This window comes from Muscardinus avellanarius, assembly GCF_963383645.1.
Source record: "Muscardinus avellanarius genome assembly, chromosome: 21".
NCBI lineage: Eukaryota > Metazoa > Chordata > Mammalia > Rodentia > Gliridae > Muscardinus > Muscardinus avellanarius.
In genome coordinates, this window is record NC_137807.1 from 25544408 (window position 1) to 25552752 (window position 8345).

Genomic DNA, 8345 nt, shown 5'->3' on the forward strand with positions numbered 1-8345 from the left:
CCGGCCCGCCGCCCCGGCCCCCCAGCCCGCACGCCGCGACGACCCCAGCCGCCTGCGGGCGGTGTAGATACGTGTAGATAAACGTGTAGATACTGTAGATACCGCGCCCGCCAGCGCGCCCGACGATAAACGGTTTTGGCTTTTGGACGTGGCTGTTGTGTCTGTCTGTTCGCCCCGCACCCTTCATCTGATCCTGTGGGAAACCTGGGAAGAGCCCGTCCCGGGACCGCAGCGCCCCCTCCCGGGGCGCAGGCCCCGCGTGTACCGCACCCCACCCGCAGCTGCCCCGTAGGACGCGGCCGGCCTGTGTCCGCGCTCCCGCTGGCTTTCCTTGGAAACCCGGGTGACAGTCGGACCGGGCCGCCGGGCGCCCACGGGTGGTGTCAAGGCCGCGGGGCTCTGGCGCTTCCCGCGCTGACCTCCTCCACCGTGCGTGTCCCCAGAGTGACCTGGACGGGGGCACAAAGACAGTGGGCATGACTCATCTCCAAACTTGTCTGCGAAGCATTTTTCCCAGGCCAGGTGGCTGGGGGACCGCTCCCCAAGATCTCAACACCAGGGACCGAGCCAGAGGAACCCTTTGATCCGTCCCTTCCTGAAGCCAAAGCAGGAAGAGGCGGCAGCCGGTGGACGCACGTCAGGGCTGACACTGACCAAGCTGCACGGGAAGTGCAGTGGCCTCCCCAGTGTTGAGGGGCCTGGGCACCCGCTTCAAGGGCACGTCCGGGGTCTGGGCGTTTCCAGGTCTGGCCAGTTCCTGGTTGTGTGCCTGACACCGCTGGGGCTGGGGGCCCGAACCTGGCGCTGGAGGCCAGGGGAGGAAGGAAGGGGCTCTGAGGACATCTCCCGGTGCCAGGGTGTGAAGGCGTCTGCAGTGTCTGCCCTGCGCCAAAAGGCTCCGGGAGACAGCTTCGGGGCCCGGCAGTCAGGGTCTCTCCACTAAGCTGTCTGCTGTGACAGCGGCTTCTGCTGGGGGGCCGAGACCATCGCACTGTGCCACAGGTTTGGAGACATGGCGGGCTGGGCACTCCTAGGCCTCCCCCTCTTCCCAGTGAAAAGCAGCCCTGCCACAGCAACACCCAGCTGTGTGTGTGTGTGTGTGTGTGTGTGTGTGTGTGTGTGTGTGTGATTAGAGGCGCTGGTGGGCGAGGGTGGTACACACCTGTAATCCGAGCACTGGGGAGGCTGAGACAGGAGGGTCCACGTTTCAAGGCTAGACAGAGCAACTTAGTGACACCCTGTTTCAAATCAAAGGGTGTGGCTCAGAGCTCAGTACCTACCACACACACGCGGCCGGCGCTATCCACGTGGTCACTTGCCCTTTAATGACTCAGAATAGAATCGCTGGCCCCCTTCCAAGTGTTCCTGTGGTGGCCCCTGTCCCCAGGGCACAGCTTTTCTCCCTGTACCCCACCCTGTGACTCTTGTAAACAGTAGCTTGCAGCAGGCACCCTGGGCTCTGTGATGGGCTGGTGAGGCTTTGGCACTCACAATCCTCCTTTTTTTCCCCCTGGTACTAGTGTTTTAGTGGTACTGGGGGTGGAACCCAGAGGCTTTCTACCTCCAGGCTATACTCCCAGACCTTTTTTTAATATATATTTTATTTGGAAACAGGGTCTAAGTTGCTGACAGCCTCACTAAGTAGCTGAGGCTGGCTTCGAACCTGTGCGATCCTCCTGTTTCAGCCTCCCAAGCGCGGGGATTACAAGCGTGCGCCACCACGCCTGGCCCTGATACTAGTGTTTTAACCTCTGAGCTACACCCCCAGCCCAATTTTATTATTATTATTATTATTATTATTATTATTATTATTATTATTTTGGTGGTACTGGGGGTGGAACCCAGAGGCTTTTCTACTTCTGGGCTATACTCCCAGATTTATTTTTTATATTTTATTTGGAAACAGGGTCTAAGTTGCTGAGAGCCTCACTAAGTAGCTGAGGCTGGCTTCGAACCTGTGTGATCCTCCTGTCTCAGCTTCCCAAGCGCTGGGATTACAAGCGTGCGTCACCACGCCTGGCATCTTATTTTTCATTTGGAAACAGGGTCTTGTTAAATTGCTGAGGGCCTTGCAAATTGTTGAAGCTGGCTTCAAGCCTGCGCTCCTCCTGCCTCAGCCTCCCAAGCACTGGGATCGCAGCGTGCTCCACCTCCGCCCCGCTGGGCTCTCTTCAGTCCTTCTGCAAGCGCTCGGTGATGACCACCCTGCTGTGCGGGTGCTGTCTGGCAAGCCTTTGGTTGCCTTCCCAGCAATCTCCTCTGTGATCGGTATGATCTGAATATTTATGCGCCCCCCAATTCAGGCGCCACGATCATCACCCCACGGTGATGGGATTAGGAATGGAGCCTCGTGAGTGGGATTAGTGCCCCTAGACAAGGGGCCCCAGGGAAGCCTCTTCCCTTTCTGCCAGGTAAAAACTCAGAGAGGAATCCGCCACGCTTTCATCTGGATCCGATTTCAGCTGCAGGACTGGGGCAGAAATCCGCACTGATTGTTTATAAGCTACCTGGTTTATGGCACTGTGCTGGCGCAGCCCGGATGGGCTGGGGCGACTCTTCCCCTGCCCTGCCCACGGTGGGCGGCTGTGGGGAGGGGATCTTATCCCACCTGGGTAGCGCCCACTCACCCACAGTCTAGACTCATGCCTCGGGTCCTCCGGAAGCCACGCTAATGCCCGGTGCAGGGGCGCAAGCCTGTTATCCCAGGACTTGGGAGGCTGAGACAAGAGGATTGCAGGTTCAAGGCCAGCCTCAGCAACTTACTGAGCCCCCCACCCCCGGCACCTTAGGGAGACCCTGTTTCGAATAAAAAATACAAGAAAATTCGGGGGGTGTAGCTTGGCAGTAGAATGTCTCAGCACCACACAGAAGATGAAAAAAAGACAAGTTTACGTGGGCGCTTTGGGGCTCCAGCCCCCACCTGGGAGTCTCCAGCTGGGGAAGTCCCTGGAGCTCGTGGGATCCCTTTGATGACAGCCACAGAGGAGACACCGAGCTCCAGGTGTGCCGCAGATCAAAGCCGGCCCTGAGCCGGGTCCGCAGCCGCAGCTGCCAGGGTCCGGCGAGCGAGGCCGCCGGCAGGGTGGGGAGGCGGCGCTGGTGGACGGAGGGCGGTGGCCGGAGCATCTTCTGGGCAGAAGGGATGGAGGATGCCAGTGTTGGCAGCGTCGGCCGCAGCAGCCCACGTTCCCCAGGCTCTGCCTCGGCTCCCTCTTCACACTGTGGTGCCAACCTCTGCCCAGTGAGCACGGAGGCCCACGTGAGCCCCGGGCACCCCTATTTTGTTTTTGGTACTAGAGATTGAACCCAGGGCATTCTACCTCCTTGCTATACCCACAGCCTTTTTAGTCTTTATTTTTTGTGGTACTGGGGATTGAACCCTGGGCTTTTCTACCTCTAGGCTACACTCCCAGACCTATTTTGTATTTTACTAGGAAACAGGGTCTACTAAGTTGCTGAGAGCCTAAGTCGCTGAGGCTGGCTTTGAAGCTGGGCGAACCTCCTGTCTCAGCCTCCTAAGAACTGGCGTTTACAAGCGTGCCCACCATGGCCGGCTTTCTTCTGTATTTTGAAACAGGGTCTCCCTGAGTTGCCGATGCTGTCCTTGGGCCTGAGACAGATCCTCTTCTCCCAAGCCCGGAGATTCCAGGCATGGGCCGTGGAATCGGCCAGGATTCCGGGATGAGGCTTCCTCCCTCCGTGTGCTTCTCCGGGGCCCACGCGGGGCTCACCTAAGCATCCGCGCCGCCTTGCCCGCTCTCCATCACCCCTCGAGCCCCTCCGCGCTGTGGGGGCTCGGCCTCAGAGCAGCGGGGCGGGCCTCAGGGGCACCAAGCCTTGCGCGCTGGATGGGGCCTTTCTCCTGGTGTGACCTCACACATTTTCTGCATTTCAGAAAACACAAATCGCGCCTTTGATTCATCTCCTCTCCTGCTTGTCCTATTACCTCAAACCAGATGGGCTCGCACTGTGAAGCCTGGAGCCCCCGCCTCCACGTGGGCTGCCGGGTGTGGGGGGGCAGCGGCGGCAAAAGCCCTGCTCACGGCAGCCCGTGGGGGCCAGCGGCCATTGAACGACCTTAGTTATAAAGAGCGACGGTGTCGTTGGCATCCTTTACCAGCATTCCACTACCCTCCCAGAAGCCCCCGCACCCTTGCCTGCTCCGGGCCAGCCCGGGCCTGGGTGCAGAGCCCCATCCAGGAAGCCTGGGGTACACACCCCACTGCTCCGATTCTGAAATGCACCAGGTTGTTTAGATTTTGTGTTCAGTGCTAGGGCCTTGCAGGTGGCAACAAGCAAGAACTCTTCCTCCTCTCCTCTCTGATTGAACCCAGGGGCAGTCTACCTCCAAGCTCCTTTATTTTGAGGCAGAGTCTTGCTAACTGCTGAAATTAGCCTCAAACCCGTGACCCTCTGTCTCAGCTTCCCAAGTCCTGGGATGACAGGCGCGTGCCACCACGACGGCCGAGGCCTTGGTGAGGATGGTGCTGGAGTCTCAATTCCTCGAACTTGACGGAGCCCAGGGCCCGCTGCCTCTGAGCTACACCCCCAGCCCTATTTTATTTTACATTTGGAAACAGGGCCTCACCGAGTAGCTGAGGCTGCCCACGAACCTGCGACCCTCCCATCTCAGCCTCCCGAGTCCTGGGATTACGTGTGCACCCCCACGCCCCGCTTTCTTTCCCATTTTTGAAGCCACCTTTTATCCAGATGGGTTTCTAGAATTTTCCCCAGAGGTGGTTTCCGTGGGCCTCTGCTGGGACCTCTCGCCCTGGCTTGGCCGCCTTGCAGTTGGCCCAGGGGCTGCTGGGCTACCCTGCCCAGCACACAGCCCTCCTCTGTGATGGGGGCAGTCCGGTAGACAGACTGCAAGCCCCGCAGTGCAGAGCGGCCGCCAGCTGGTGCCGTGGCTCCGCTGCAGACTCCGGGCTGCAGGAGCCTGGCCATTGGGCCAGGGAAGGGCTGACGCAGCTAGCTGGGCGTGGTGGTGCACACCCCTGATCCCGTACCTGGGAGGCTGGCACAGGAGGATCACCGGTTCGAGACCAGCCTGGGCAATTTAGGGAGACTGTTTCAAACTAAAAAATTGAGCAGGCTGGGGGTGTAGTTCGGGGAGAGAATGTCCCTGGGTTCAATTCAGTCTGCAGCGCACACACACAATTTAAATATACAATTATGCTCTGGTTCACAGATGCCACTCTGGGCTTATACCCAAATAACAGAGCAGAGACTTAAATCGACCTTAAAGAGCTCCACCCACAGATGCATTACTCAGGGTGACAACCCGAGCGTCCCTCAGCAGATGACTGGAAAAGCAAAACGTGCCAGTGCATAACAGAATACTACTCAGCCTTAAAAAGGAAGGACATTCTGATGCCCGCTGCAGTGTGGGTGAACCTTGACGTTACGCTCAGTGAAATAAGTTGGCCAGAAAAGCACAAATACTTGGCAAGCCGTGGTGATGCACCCTGTAATGCCAGAACTTGGGAGGCCGAGACAGGAGGACTGCGACTTGAGGCCAGCCTCAGCAACGTAGTAGGACTCTGTTTCAAAATAAAAAAATACAATAGAGCCAGGGATGGAGCCTAGAGGCAGGGGCTCTGTCCGCAGCACCAAAACACAAAAGCAGGAGCCTGCTCACATGGGCACCCAGCGGACAAGCACAGACCTCTGGAAGGCGGAGCCGAAGGGACTGTCAGCTGGCTCGGAGATGGCGCTACTGGGCCACGCGAGAAAGGGAAGTCGCCGTCTGCCCGCGTGTCTCTCTCCGGATACACAGTCCTTCCGGGACTGGAAATTCCTTCCGGTGGTCTTTGGAGTGTGTGATACTGGGATTAACTCAGGGGTGTTTTGCCCTTCTGAACTGTACCCCCAGCACGCTGAGTTTTTAATTTTTAAAACAGGGTCCTGGGGTCACAAGCATGCGCCACCACGCCCGGCCATCTCAAGCCCCTTTGCAGAAGGCGCATCTCAGAGCACAGGCTGAGCCGGATGGCTGTCTCTTCTGTCCAGGTTGAGAAAGCGCGGAGGTGTCTGGGAACACCCGGGCCTGCAGCTAAAGGTGGCCGTGGGAACCTGGGCCCCAACCTCCCGGGATGCGGCTACTTACTGAGGCTATCAGCAATTCAGTGAGACCCTGTTTCCAACTAAAGAATAAAAAAATTGGGCTGAGGGTGTAGCTTGGAGGTGGAATGCCCCTGGGTTCCATCCCCAGTAAAAATAAAAAAATTAAAATAAATTAAAAAATGCTCAAGGTTAATACATTATGTTATATAATAAACAATTCTTTTAACTCAGCTGAGAATTCAAATATTATGGATATAAGTGAACTTCCCCTGACCTTCCTTTTTATTTATTTTTCCCCCCTGACACTTAAACATTGATTGTAAGATCATTAAAAACACTACTATACCAGGCGTGGTGGTGCACGCTTGTAATCCCTGTGCTTGGGAGGCTGAGACAGGAGGATTGCAGGTTTGAGGTCATCCTCAGCAAGCAGTGAGACTCTCATCAACCTCGTGAGACCGTTTAAAAAATAAAATAGGGCTGAGGGTGTAGCTGGGAGGTAGAATGCCCCCGGGTTGAATACCCAGTGCCACTAAATAAACAAATAAGCAAATATCAAATTCAATTAAAATCACGCAAGGGTGCAGCTCGGAGGTAGGACGGCTCTGGGTCCAATCTCTTGGACAAGAACACAACTGCAACCCAACCATCTCCAGCCACGCCAGCCCCACTTAAACACCTCGCCGTCTTTCTTGTACACAACATAGGTGTTTCCCGTTGGAGCGACAGCGAGAACCCCGAGCCAGCCAGCATCACTGTCCGGACAGACGGCAGTGGGCCGCCCAGACGCCTGGGCCAGCTCGGCCCACGCAGGGCCCCGAGCTCCAGCACCGCAGACCTGTCACCAGGCCCTCCCGGGTGCCAGGCTCTCCCGCCAAGGAACCCCGCCCCAGCGGCTGCCTTTGGTTTTGTTTTGGCACTGGGGACTGAACCCAGGCTGTCCTACCAGCCCTATTTTATTTTTACTTGGAAATAGGGCCTCACAAATAGCTGAGGCTGGCTTTGAGCCGGCGAATCTCCTGTCCGTCTTCCTGGTACTGGGATCGCGGGCATGTACCACCCGCCTGGCTTTATATTTTATGGCAAACAGGCTCTCGGTGAGTTGCTGCGAGTCCTGCTAAGTTGCTGGCGCTGGCCTTCAACCTGCGATTCCCCGGCACAGCCTCCTGCTGACTGGGATCTCAGAGCCCAGCTAGCCTGGAGAGAGGACGAGGGGAGGGAAAGGCCTCCACCCTCACGGCAGACGCTGGAGCCTGGCGTGCGGAGCGCGGCTGGGCCTGGCCGTGGCTCGGGCGCAGGTGCACGGCAGGTTCAGCTCCGGAGCCTTCTCCGCGCCGGCGTGTCACGCTAGGGTTCCGCATGAGGCTATAGCTAGTTGAGAGTGAAGCACTTGTGGGATCCCTGGAGGGATGTTTTCTTTGTGCAAACAACCTTTTGTGGAGAGGGAGCTCTGCGGCTTCTTGGCAGACACAGGTGGGAAACACCTGAGAACACCGCTCCCGAGGAGCTGGAGGCACGCACGGCACGTCAGCACGCCAGCCCGGGGCCTTTGCTGGTGGCAAGCGGCTGGCGTGCCGTGGTTCAAGGCTGAGTCCAGCCACCTGCAGGTGCAGGTGCAGGGGGCTCTGCCGCTCCCAGAGCCGACCGCGAGCCTGGCTCACTAGAGAAGGGGGGTGTGTTCCCGGCGCCGCCTGTCCTTGGCCCAGGCGAGTGCTGTCCACTTGGCCGTGGGGCAAATGAGGGGGACACGGTGGCCACTGTTCTATCTTTGTGGAGGCCTTGGGGCCGGAACCCAGGGCAGTCCCTCTCTGAGCTACACCTCCAGCCCTTTTTACTCTTTGTTTTATTTATTTATTTGGTGGTACTGGGGTTCCTGAAAGCCCTTCTACCTTGGGGGCCACACTCCAGACCTATTTTATACTTTTTTTTTTTTTTTGAAACAGGGTCTCTTAAGACAGTAGGGCTCGCTTCGAACCTGCGCGATCCTCCTGTCTCTGCCTCCCAAGCACGGGGATTACAAGCGTGTGCTATCACGCCCGGCCGTGAACCTGCGATCCTCCTTTTCAGCCTCCCAAGCGCCGGGATTACAGGTGTGTGCCTCCACGCCCGGCTGGAAGGGAGCAGTTCTGCATTCAGCAGACCTTGCGCTGACTCACGGGGCCCTTGGCTTGGAATGCACGGCTCTTGACTCCTAGGCTGGTCTGTTTTCTTTTTCTGGCAGAGCTGGGGAGTAGACCCAGGGGCTCTACCCATGAGCTCTGTCCCAACCCAGCTCTCAT